The following is a 12531-nucleotide window of genomic DNA, read 5'->3' as shown; positions in this document are numbered from 1 at the left end:
CATTGTACGGCTCCCCTGGAGCAGTTGGGGTTAAGGGCCTTACTCAGGGGCCCAACGGAGTAGGATTCCTCTGCCGGCTGTGGGATTTGAACCGGCAACCTTCCAGTCACAGGCGCAGATCCTTAGCCACAGAGCCACTGCGCTGCCTGCTCTTTTTGTAAAAAAGGATACGAAAATATGCAGAGAAATCAAAAACAACACGGGAAGGCATGTAGGACTCATTTAGGATTTAGGAATTTTGAAAAATGCATATTCCACCACCCTTCACATTCCATGCCATATTAGGCTACTGCCAGTCACAAACTATTTTTCTTCCCTTCACTAATGGTGTCCAGGGATGATTGTTCAAGTGACAAATACACATGGGACCACCTAAGTGCATGCTGGCCATCGCTCCATCGTCACTCCAACAAAATGGACATCCTTACGTCTTTAGTTTCAAGGTCTGAATATTGAAATAATGCTTTACTGCCGTCTCATTTGTGACTTTTCTTTAAAAAATTGCTATCTTCCGTTCTAAATAAAACTACTGTCAGCAGGAATCATTAAAACATGGGTGAAGTCTTCATTTGGCACAAGCTGGGAACCTTTGGAGACAGTCTCTACAGGGGTAGGCCAGGATGTGTGGAGACTGATACACATCTTTCATCAGGGCCCTTTCTAAAGCCTGACTCTCAGGGAAAAACTATTACGATTGCCTGAACGTAATTGGATACCATGCCTTTTATGTGCCAAATGCACTTTGGTTTTTCTGTGGGTAATGAAATGTTCCATTGGCCAAACCCCTTATATATACAACAGGCCAAATTAAATCAGTTATTGTTCCATTAAAGCATTAACTATTGTGACACAGCAGCTTTTCTTTTTGATACAAATTTCCTAAAATTCTATGTTAATATCTGTCTCAGTGTATAGTTCTGTCTATCTACAGAAAAACAATAACGTTGCCTTTCCTTGTGGAAAGGTTTAGATGTTGGGCCTGTTAATTTGCTCTTGAATTTCCTCCTCCGCTGCTTACCCACAGTATGAAGCGATCCTTTCAGACACTGTTGCATGCTAGAACTCATCCTGGCTCTTTCCCGGCACTGCTTGCGTACTGATGAAAGTGCATGCACACACCTGAGTGCATAAGAGCAGAGCAACACCCCTGGCAGGTATGTGAAGCTGGTGAAGCACCTCTGTGTTCCCTGAATCAGAAATCCACCAGGAGGGGGAAACAGTGTATGAGGACATGAGCTGGATAAAAACTTTGGGGTCTACATGAAAAAACAGGAACTCTTAGAACATGGCGGTGGTATTGATGTAGGTAATTCCTCACATCATTGTGCTAATCTCCCTATTGAGGCAAAAGCACATTGTAAGCAGCTGACATCCCACAGGGTGCAGGAGGTTGCAAAGCGTAGCTGTTCTCCTGTCTTTCATGAGCCCCAAGGCAAGTCAGTCTTTTGCATGGTGAGTACCAGCAGGCTTAACCTGCTTTGATCTAGCACGCTGCTGCTTTGGGCAACACCTGGCCCTTACAAAATAGACGTTGCCAAACTGGATATAGCGTCTGTGTGTAGTATGATGCTACTACATCTTAAGTTGTTTTAGGAATAGACACCTGTTCCCAAATCCAGTGGAAATCTTAGGTCTCAACGCAATGAAAACATTCATTTTCAGATTACATTTAGCTTCTTACAGCCAGCCGTTCTAAAGCCATATGAAGAAGGCCAGGTGTCACCAGTCTGCTTGTTTCTTTTTCATCACACTGCATAATCTTCGGGTCTTCAAACAATGGCCTTTCAGCAGCAGCCATCTTTAAAGCTGACTACAGAATTGATGGTTCATACTCCTAAAGTGCCAGTTCTTCAATACACACACACAGACCAACATGGATGTTACAAATGCTTCTTGTTTTATTGTATGGACTACATTTCGCTGTACACTTGGCAGCTTTGTGAAAGCTTCATGCAGAGCTCAAAGGTAAACATGCACAAATTATTATTCTAGAATGGAGATGTCATGTACGGTCCAGAGGACATCCTTCTAAGCAGGTGCACCACACATTACTGAGAAGGACCCACAACCTTTTGCTCAAACTTCTACTGAACTGCCCTGTATCCTCCTGCTCCTCTTTACTTAGCATACATCTATTTAAAATGTGCTTTAAAAAGAACGTTGAGTTGTTCTCCTTAATTGGTACAGGTCCAAAATTCTCCTTCTTTGGCAACATTTAAACAATGAGCACAAAGAATGGGGAAAAAAACGAAAACGGGAAGACACCAGGTGAGGAGGCTTGTTTTCTTAAATATGTAACTTCCCCTGGAGTATGTCTAGAATAATCCCCTAAACAAATCTTTTTTTTATTCTAGACATACTCCAGGAGAACTCTAATTAATCATAGTATTTTAATGGATTCTTAAATATTCTTCTATCTCTTCCAAAATATTTTTTTTGTTCATAAATAGAAAAGCTCAAATTTACTATTTATTAAAGCACAGAGGATAATGATCGTGTATCTTAGTAAACAACGGACACTACTTAGAAACCGTAAACTAGCAACACAGTGGAATGATTTTGGCACGAAGTGTAGACGCCAAGCACGTCCTATGGTGCATTGTATCCAAACAAATTATACATGAGCATCCTCTCTGGTGAAGAACCAGACTGGTCCCCCGAAATTCAAGGGACCCAAATGCAGTGCCCTGAGGATCTGGGGTTTTCTGGGGTTTGTTCCAACCTCTGTTATTAACAATTAAGCTAATTACTTTCTTATATTTTAATGAAAATGTTAACATCATTAAAGGTACAGGTAACCTAAAAATGATCTTGGAACCTCGGGAGAAGTATAATAATTCTGCAGTTAATGAAATGTTTAGGACAACTGTCTAACCAAGGGGAGAGAAACAAAAGACTATGTTCTCCTAGAACTAAGTTTGACACCCCTGAGTCCGAGTTCTGACGTCTCCATCAGTTCAGTAACTCTGGACCATTTTTTTACATTAAATTTGAGTACTAACAAAATTAAGGCAAAAAAGGGATTATGTGACAAATGAAAAGTAGGGAGTAAAAAGGGGTCCTTGGGTTCTTTGGGTAGCAGATCTTGCGGTGTCTGAAACAGAGCTGACCTGTAGTCTCCAACCCTGATCCCCGTTAGTCTTTTAGGTCACCTGCTGTTAAATCTTGGCCACACCAACTATTGCTAAATCCAGCATGTGATCTGTTCAATTAAGAGACCTCTAGTCCTAGAAGGTGGAAAAATATTTAAAAATGAATCCCAAATAATTTCTAAATTTCTTAATTTAACAAATCACATGTTCAATTGACCAGAATGAAATTGTTTCACATCTTTAAAAACTGGGGTTTCACAGTAAGCTAACAATGTTTAATGGTACAAAACCTGCTGTATTGGGGCTCTCTATGACCAATGTTCAAGATCATTGGGGTAGTCAATCTCTGCAGTTCCCAAAACCTTCCTCCATCTAATCCTTGATTATGATTATCACAATATAATTGTGAACTCCTAAAGTGAACTTCAAAACCTGGGTAATTTAAGAAATTAAGTATCAATTCCTTAATGAATTCCCTAACTCTTGGGCAGTTCAAAGACCTGTAATGACCTAGAATGAAAGTGCCTACAGTAAGTTGACTACCCTGGTCTAAGATTAACCTGTTAAGGTGGGAGATGGCACTCGAACCCTGGCTGGACAATAACGGAGAGTCAGAACAATGCAGGTTATCATGGAAAAGATGCCAGAATTGGCAAATACTTTGGTGAGGAAAAACTACCCAGAGGTCTGGGTTTTGAATTAGAAGACAAACACTGAAGTGAAATGTTTTTGAATTGAGTTGAGTTGAATTGAATTGAATTTTTAAGTGCTTCAATATGTACCGCAGACTCTGACTGATTACATCAGAATTGTGTTTACGATTAATTTATGTAGGAAAGTAAACTGCTGGATTCTGGATAATTGACCAGTTTTAAAAGTATTTTCCTTTACAATATCTCTCTTTCTCTAACACACATTAAATATAAATGTTCCTGTTTCTAATAAAAGCAAGTTTCAAAATTGAGACATTCTGGGTACTTAGGATGGGTGTGTAAATTGCCTTTTACATCACTACATTGGTAATATCCCAAAGCAATATCCCATTCAAGTTTCATCTTAAAAAAAAAAGTTTAAGTTCTCTTCAAATTAGCTCCCTTTGGCAGCAGCAGCACCAGCATTTACTTAAGAAAACCAAAACGTTCCCTGTTCTTTATTCTTTTTGGAAGAATGCAACCATTGGAAATAAATTCCATTTCAGGGCCCTCTGGGTACACAACATATTATTGCAACACTGGGTACATTATTAGAACACATTTAAAATCACAACCCTGAAGTTCTTGAGCAGATAAAAGACACCAGTGTATCAGCTGTGTGGAACTGCCCTGGCATGCCCAGCAGAAAAGGCACAGGTGTCTCTTGCTTACCTCATGGTAAGACTGTGCTGTCCTCTGAATAGCCATCAACCTTCTGTTCCAAGACTAGCATGTAGGTCATTTTTTAGGGGAGGAAGTCCTTTGTAATTTCTCTTTTGCTGTAGTTCCATCTCTCCCTGACTGAAAGTTCACATGTCTGCACACTGATCCTTTAGAGTAGGTTTGCAATATGATAGGCAGAGTATTTCCTTGCAGCAAAGTCTGAAGAAAGTGTGTTTGAGCAGAGTACAATGCCTAGGGGTTTTGTGTTTAGAAGTTCACAAAGCACACATATGAAACACTGGAATTTCCAATTTGTTCAAAGTATTATGATTGGACTGCAAGATATTTACACGACAGAGGTGTCCTCTTATTGCATGACATTATTTAGCTAGTTCACCTGCCAAGTTCAACTGAAGTGGCAGTGTAGCCTCTTTTCTCCCCGGCGGCCATAATGTCCCCAGTTCCTGATTTCCAGGCAATTTGCATTATGAGACTGCTAGATGGTTTTCAAAGTCCTTGTGATGTTTACAGAAAGTATGCCATGATTCGTCCAGATTGACAATAACCTTCTTAATGCTAAAAAGAAGACCTTGGAACAACTTGAGCAGTTTACACCTTGTAACACTCGCCAGTGTTAAAAATGGGCAAAGTTTCCCCCGGAGCCTGTAGGATCAAAATCAGCCTGCGTTCCACCGTTCCACTAGCGCTTCATGTCTCTTTATTCTTACAGGAGTCTTGATCAGATCAAATACAGCAGGCTAGTATATGCATTGGGGGGAAAACAATGTGATGGTGCCTCTGCAGGCTACAGTCTGGATTTCTCGTGTGTGAAGGAGATGGTTCATAGTACAAGTTCTATAATACATTTAACAGACATGCAAGGCTACACAGAATCATGCTGTGCATGAGTGCATACAGCATGACAAATTAAGCATGTGTCTTGATAAATGCAAAGCACACTTTTCTAAGTAACCATGTAGCAAGCCAGTGGTCTCTCTCAACTTCCAGATCCAGACTGTGAAGGAGTGTTGGCTGCCAAAGAGTCTCATGTCCCAGTATTTATATCCCACATTTCTGGGGAAATCCATGATTAGCTCCATCCGTGACCTCTCCCCTTTCTGCACCCAGGGGCCGTATATCAGCAGTGCTGGCCAGCTCTCTGCTCTTTAGCAGCCAATAAAACAGGCTTTAACTGACAGAGGGGATGAAGGAAGTTTTTAAAAAATGAAACAAAATAGGGAAATACTGTACAATGATGCTTTTGGAGAGCACACTAATAGCTAAAGCACAGGAAGATATATTTTTAATGGTGTCAGGGACATCGCTCTTAAGGTGATTGCTGCAGACAGCACTGCCGAGGTTAAAAACTTGGGGTGACCCTGAATGCTGTGTGTTACATTGCATCTTCCATCTGCCATTTCAGTACCAAACTACAGCTATGTTTTAGGACTTTTTTTAGAAATTAATGTATTTACCTTTTAATCAAATCTCACTTTTGTTCAGATTCTTGATGAGTCTGTTGTACTTAGATAACAGAGCAGTGTTTTACTGTTGCATTGTGCTTACAAATTAAACACAAAGATTATACCTACTATAATATTTCAGGACTGATGAGGAAACATTCCCAATAATAATTAGTACCAAAACAAGCTATTGTTTTGGCAGTTAGGCTCAGTTACTGTACAAGTGACTGAGTAAGACGCATCTGGACATGTAGAAACTTGCAGTTGTCCACTGAAGAAGGACATTTTTGCTTTATATTCCATAGATAAATACCTATCTGCCTAACAATACTGACTCAACCAAAGCATTCTGTGCCTTGGAATTCCTTGTGCAGGAATTTGTCTTCCCCATGAGGATCTGCAAAAAGTTAAGTCTTAGTCGGGATTCCAGTGCAACATGCAAACCAGACAAGGTCTTAAGGTCTGAAAACTGGAAAAAGCCCTGATTGCCAAACAGCACGGGACATCCGAGTAGTTTGAAAAAAAAATCAAAATCACACCACTCCCTTGAGATTGTATTTCTCTCTGCACCAGAACAGGAAGCAAAAAAAACAACAACTTTGCATCCTCTACAGGCAATGAGAACATAGCACCTGATTTTTTTTTACGTCTTTCCACTCATTTGCTGAAGGTGACCACAAAAATTTAGCATAGCGTAAGACAAACACAGAAAGCAGATGCTGTAGGCTCTGTATTCCATTTTCTCTCACTGTCAGAGGAAGAAGCTATATACTATCATTCTTAAAGGCAGACAGGATATAAGACGATTATAAATCAACTCTGTGGATCAGTCATGACTTCAGCCTCCACTTGTGTGGCCAGTAATCTACAATGGTCAAATTCAGCACATCTTCTGGGTAGAATTATTACATAGTCCTGGGGGACATTAACACTCTTGCCACAGACAAATCCCAGACATTTTTACCAGTCCTCAGCTAAGAATTGACAAGAGGCAAGGGCAATCTTAAATAATGGGTGCCAATAACTTTTTGGACCTTTATTGACAACAATAATAATAATAATAATAATAATAATAATAATAATTAGACACCGGTGTGCCAGACAAAGTACTGGAGATCTACTGTGCAGAAAAAAACATGGAGATTTTTTTTAATGTGACTTCCTAAAGCAGGTTGCTTTTTCAATCATGTCTTTGGAAAGAAGTCAGGACTCCCCTACTGCCTTTCAGGACCAGATTTAGTTTCTGCTGACTTAATCTAACAAATTAGTTGTTTAATTGATAAAATTCCTTTTAAATGTCTTTGTAAAATGAGATAGATATATAGATATAGATTACACTTTATCTTACCATTCTGTAGGCCTCCAGGACCCTCATATTATACTGCGGGCATGTACACATTGGATTCCTACCAAGGACTGTCAAAACTCTGAAATCCTGAGAGCACTGAAAGAATAACACCATAGGTCACGGCATTTGCATGAATGGAAATTAAGAGATTGCTGTTACTGGGACGATCTTCTTAAAATCCACATACTGTATGCTTATCCTGGCACCATATGAAGGGTCTATGTCAAAATGGAACAAGGGCAGGAATTTTGGACAGGTTTTTGGATCCTGTTTGAGGTTAGAAATTCGTTATTGTAATTCATGGCTTTACAAAACATTGCAAGTCTGTTCACAGAGGTAACTCGCTTCAAATCCTAGAACACGGGCTGTGCAAGAAGCCTTATTTCTTGCAAGAATTTCCAATTTCATGACATGGTTTCTCAGGTGCAGATAAAGAGAACTATCTTGGGTGAGACACTCAAAGCTTACTTGCTGAGAGCCGGGGATCCTATGAAGTGGACCACTTACAAGTAAAGAAGAAATACCAGTGTTTGCTACCTCCCTAATGGAGACCTTTCAGATACAGAAGTTGGAAAACAGACAACGAAGAGTATTTTTATATATATATATACACACACGGCACCCCATTGATTGTTATGGCACAGGCTAATTTCTAAGAAGCATCCTGTTGTGGAGCTCCACTCGACAAACACAGGTGGTTAAATAAAATTAAATTAAAAATAACATAGAAAAGGCAGTCAAGGAGGTTCGCACTGCGAACCTGGTCCATTTCTGTCCATTGCGGCTTTTTTGTTTTTTAAAAAGACAAGTGATTGAGTTCCTACAACTAAATGCTTTCAGAAGTGTTAGAACTCTAAGCGTTATGGTTTGCTGGTATGCAATCAGGAGTCTGAATGGATCAGATTCCCTTGAGCGGTGTATCCGATGGCTTCAGGAGAAGGTTGCACAGAGCTAGCAGGAAGCATCACATAATGGAAGTTTAGGAACCATATCCCAGAAATCTCTTCCAGGCTTGCAGAGAACTCAGATATCCATGCTCTTGATGAAACGTTGGGCAGGCCTCCCCCTCTCAACTTCATTTACAGTTATTAGGTATTCATGAGCAAATGTTTGCAGGAGAAAGAATTGTCCTCCGTGGGTTTTCTCCTTTTAATCTCCGTACCCCAAAGAAACCAAACTCAAGCGATTGGATCTGCTTCAGCAGGAGACCAACAGGGTCCTGTGTACAACAACAGGGAGCGAATTACAGAGAACAAAAAGGCAACTCTTGATGTTTCAATGGGCTTAGTGCTGCAGGATGAAAATATTTAATCAAAGTCACACCAAACTACAGGCACTCCAGGCAACTGTCTGTCAAGAGAGTATTTCTGTTGGAAAGTGAATGGACTTATGTTTGCTTCCCATTATTTCCTCTTCCTTTCCAAGACTGCCTCAGATCACTTGCTACTGTACTAATTAAAGCAGTGAGACGACACAGATTACAACACACACCGGCTAACACTGTTTTGGCATTGAAGACCTTCTCAAGGAAGGCCCCTTCCCTTGACAGCAAAAAATAAAACATGTATTAACTTCCTCAGGGTTTTGGCTCGTGCTTTAAGTATGGAGTATTGGAGAATGAAATCTCCAATATTCTGTGTATTGGGGGAGTTCTGTGCACCATGCAAACTAATGGTCAATGGCATAAAAATATTTAAGAATTAAGTTCTGCTATAATGAGAAAACATGATAATGCTGCTTAAAATAGAGTAATTTAGGAAATGATCACAAGGTTGATTGCAAACAGATGAGTTAGAAGGGACAAATGACTTTCTTCCACCTGTAACATCTCTTATATTTTCAAAGCTTTTTTTCAGCAGAATCTGAAAAGGATCTCTTTCTTGCCCACATTTTGACTGGCTGCATATTGTTTACCGAAATAGATTTTGGAAAACGCTTTTTTCCTCCCGGAAGGTGTGTGCTTTGGAGAGGAGGGTGCAGTTGGGAGTGAATGGAAGGCTTCGGGGAGATGAGAGGGTTTCTCGTCAGAACAGGTTTTGGGCAGCACAGACGCACCAGGCATGCCTGAAGTTCAGAAGGTCAGAAGTCTGGCTTTGTCCCAGAGCTTTGGCCCTAAAACTGTGCTTCACGTCACACCCCGCCACCAGCAGCATGCTTATAAATTAGACAAATCTGGCCGTGTAGATTTGTCTAATTTATATCTGCTTGTACATACTACATTTATGACCCATCTATAAAATAAAGACTGATTGTCCTGTGCCTTGAAAGGTAATTTACAAGATACATTTTAAAAATGAAAATGATTTACTCTCTACTGACAAGAAACATTTATTACTGTTATCTGTAAGCATGTTAAACCAAAAGATGTAATTATCAATAAGTAGGTTTAAATTGAAATAGGTATGGCTATGTGGCCATATTTAGCTTGGAAATCCACCTTTTCTTCTCATGGGTTTACTATGCCTTTCACAATATTTCCTTATGGTCTATAATCCAGTATTTACAGGAGGCTTGGTCCAAATCAAGAGCTCATTTCTAACTGTGCGGTTTTAGTTGAAAATGGACTTGTACCCCCCTTGGAATTTTAATTTTGCATTTTATGTCCAACTTGTGCCTTCAATTAAGAAAAAGCTAAACTGACTCTCCTAAAAAAAGCTGGACCACCGTGGACCGCTAACCTTGCTGGAGTGATCGACAAGACCGCATTTCGGCATGCGCTACATTCTTGGGATCAAATCTGGTGCCAGCAGCTACTGTATAAACGTGACCAAACATAATACGTTGCAAGGCAATGGCAAGAGACAAGCAAAACCATTCAGCAATCATTTCAGAATATTGAAAAGATACGCCAGATTTTAGGTTAATATTTAATGTTAAAGGTATGTATGAAAATGGGAGTGTCAAACACATTTATGTTATACTGTACATTCCACTGAAACTGACATAGCCACGGGCAAAGGAATTTGCTCGCTATATTGTCATTAATCATTTAAAATGGCTGAATTATAAATTGTATATACATACAGAAATGCATGAACGTTAACATCTCTGAGTCTTAAAATGTGCAACGCAATTCACTTGGCAGACAGAATTTGTATGCTATGCCACTTGATGACATGAATCTTGAACAACTATGCTTCAGATTATAATGTCCTGCGTGTTACATGATACAAAAGTGCATGTAATACAGTACTTAATGTATACAGAGCTTTTTTTATATGTGTAAGAACAGAGCATTTATTATACTTGTAAGAACAGTCTGTGGATTTTTATTTTCCCTAAGTTTATAGATATTTCAGTTTGACGGTATGAGCCAGCAGAGCATTTAACAGTTGAATATAAGTGCTACTTAAACCCATTCCACTGTCCCCAACATATCCAATTCCTTTGTCTACACTTGCTTATTAAATCTTCTTGAATTAACAGCCTTAAAGTCTACTGGGAGATTTTACTGAAGAGTGCAACATAGCAGTACATAGGAGCTTAACGCACTCTTAGAGATCAGTCTGCAAGACAGAGATGCACACACATTCATTTCTGTCAACTTAGAAACGTGGATCATTTCTGCAGAAGCATGGGAGGCTACGTGCACCTGGTTCTGTGCAAACTTAATACAGAAGCTTAACCAGTATCAAAATAAAAAATGCTGGCCAGTGAATTATCTTGAATTTCTTCTTTTGCTTACATACGGACAATTGATATTATCTAATACATGCTCAGTGACAGTTTTTACTCCAAAGAGTCAACTGAATGAAACTTAAAACTGTCCAAGGTAGAACGCACAGAGAAAGGGCTGCTTTATGACAGGAGAATGACAGGTGAGAAGAAGCAGGTAAATACAAATAAAAAATCTGAATGCAGCCGCGATGAGTGGTAAAAACTCACAGTGGTGAGGAATGCAGGGTTAACAGAAATTCCTATGGTTTAAATGCAGCCTTTAACTGTATTACTGTACATCAGGGAGATGGGGAAATCAGAAAGAATTAAAACAAATACAAGAAATGAAAACCAAACTGATGTCAAAGAGTAATTTTTTTTTACCACAATGGTGGCAAAATAACATGATAAAATTAATAATAATAAAATTCTTTAAAAGTAATTCGCTCCCTGCGTTTTGGTCGTGTGTGACTCCTGCACGGGTCACTTTTCCTTGAAATACAAAGTGCGACGTGGACATAGTGCCTGCTCTCGTGTGGTCCATTCCAAAGGTAGCAAATCCTGCTGGGAAAGGTTGTCACTCATGTACAAGAGCCTCCTTTGTCATGTCATAAAAATATAATACACCACTGCCCAAAGAATAAGATACTTTCTGGGTAAGTCCATGCTAGAAAAATATACAGGAACAATGTGCAGCAGTCCGTGGAGATGGATCAGCAGATGTCCAAGGGAGGGGACTGGCACCTGTCTGTTAAACTTCTTCTTCTAAAAATGGAACTGGCAATGCTTTAGAAAGGCTGTGAATTTGGAAGTACGCCTGCTCCAGGACCTCAAGACAGGAGTGGAGAAATCCTGCAACTACATCAATGAAAAACCTGTCAGCAACAGCACTGTATTATGCATTCATAACATTCTGTCTTTATTGTGCACAATATTCGAGTCAATCTAAGTAGGGTTAAGGAGACAATTTTGAAGTGTTACTAAGTATTGCTTATTGTTTAAAGATCAATGTACTATAAAAAGGTGAAGGTCAAATACACCTTCTATATCAAAAATATTCATTTCATTTAAAACATCTTTCTCAGAGATTGCTTAATCATGTTTGCAAATCCACAGCTATACCAGAGAACTCCCATGTTAATTAACTTGAAGTTAATTATGTTCGCCTTTCATTAATAAAGATCCAAGAGAGGTCTAGAAAATCTCAAGCCGATAGAAACAGATATGTTTTCCTCTGACCCAGCCAACAGTCTATATAAAAGCTCCTTCATAATAAATTTTAATTGAGATGAGACCATATCCACCTAGACACTGAAGGATCCAAACATTATAAAAAAAGACAGTGGTCACTACAATTAACAGCAAGCACAAGTGTTAAATAAATGTAATTCCTTGCATTAATATTAGCTGTGTATACACCAGTACTGGGATCGACTTTGTCCTACTAGACATTGGAGCCATTTAAACATTTAAAAATAGAATTGCCAGTTGTGCTTTATTAGATGAGGTTTCATCAATCCTTTGCTCTCAGCGTTCAGCAAATTGTGTGAGCCCACCTGGAGAATCTTGGTCACAACAGACCTGACTAAAGATCCCAACGACATTGTGAGAGCCTG

The 12531-nt window shown here is 39.4% G+C and overlaps 1 protein-coding gene across 5 annotated transcripts in view; it reads right to left on the bottom strand.

Moving 5' to 3' along the window:
* Nucleotides 1–1876: 1876 nt before the first annotated feature.
* The window catches only part of luzp1 (leucine zipper protein 1), a 69806-nt gene continuing 59151 nt past the window's right edge, over nt 1877–12531 (bottom strand). For all 5 annotated transcript variants that reach the window (XM_015348650.2, XM_015348651.2, XM_015348652.2 and 2 more), the window contains one exon: nt 1877–11773. The gene's annotated coding sequence lies outside the window, so the exon portion shown is untranslated. The remainder of the gene's footprint in view (nt 11774–12531) is intronic.

Source organism: Lepisosteus oculatus, chromosome 11 (assembly GCF_040954835.1).
Source record: "Lepisosteus oculatus isolate fLepOcu1 chromosome 11, fLepOcu1.hap2, whole genome shotgun sequence".
NCBI lineage: Eukaryota > Metazoa > Chordata > Actinopteri > Semionotiformes > Lepisosteidae > Lepisosteus > Lepisosteus oculatus.
This window is presented reverse-complemented; position numbering and strand designations above follow the sequence as displayed.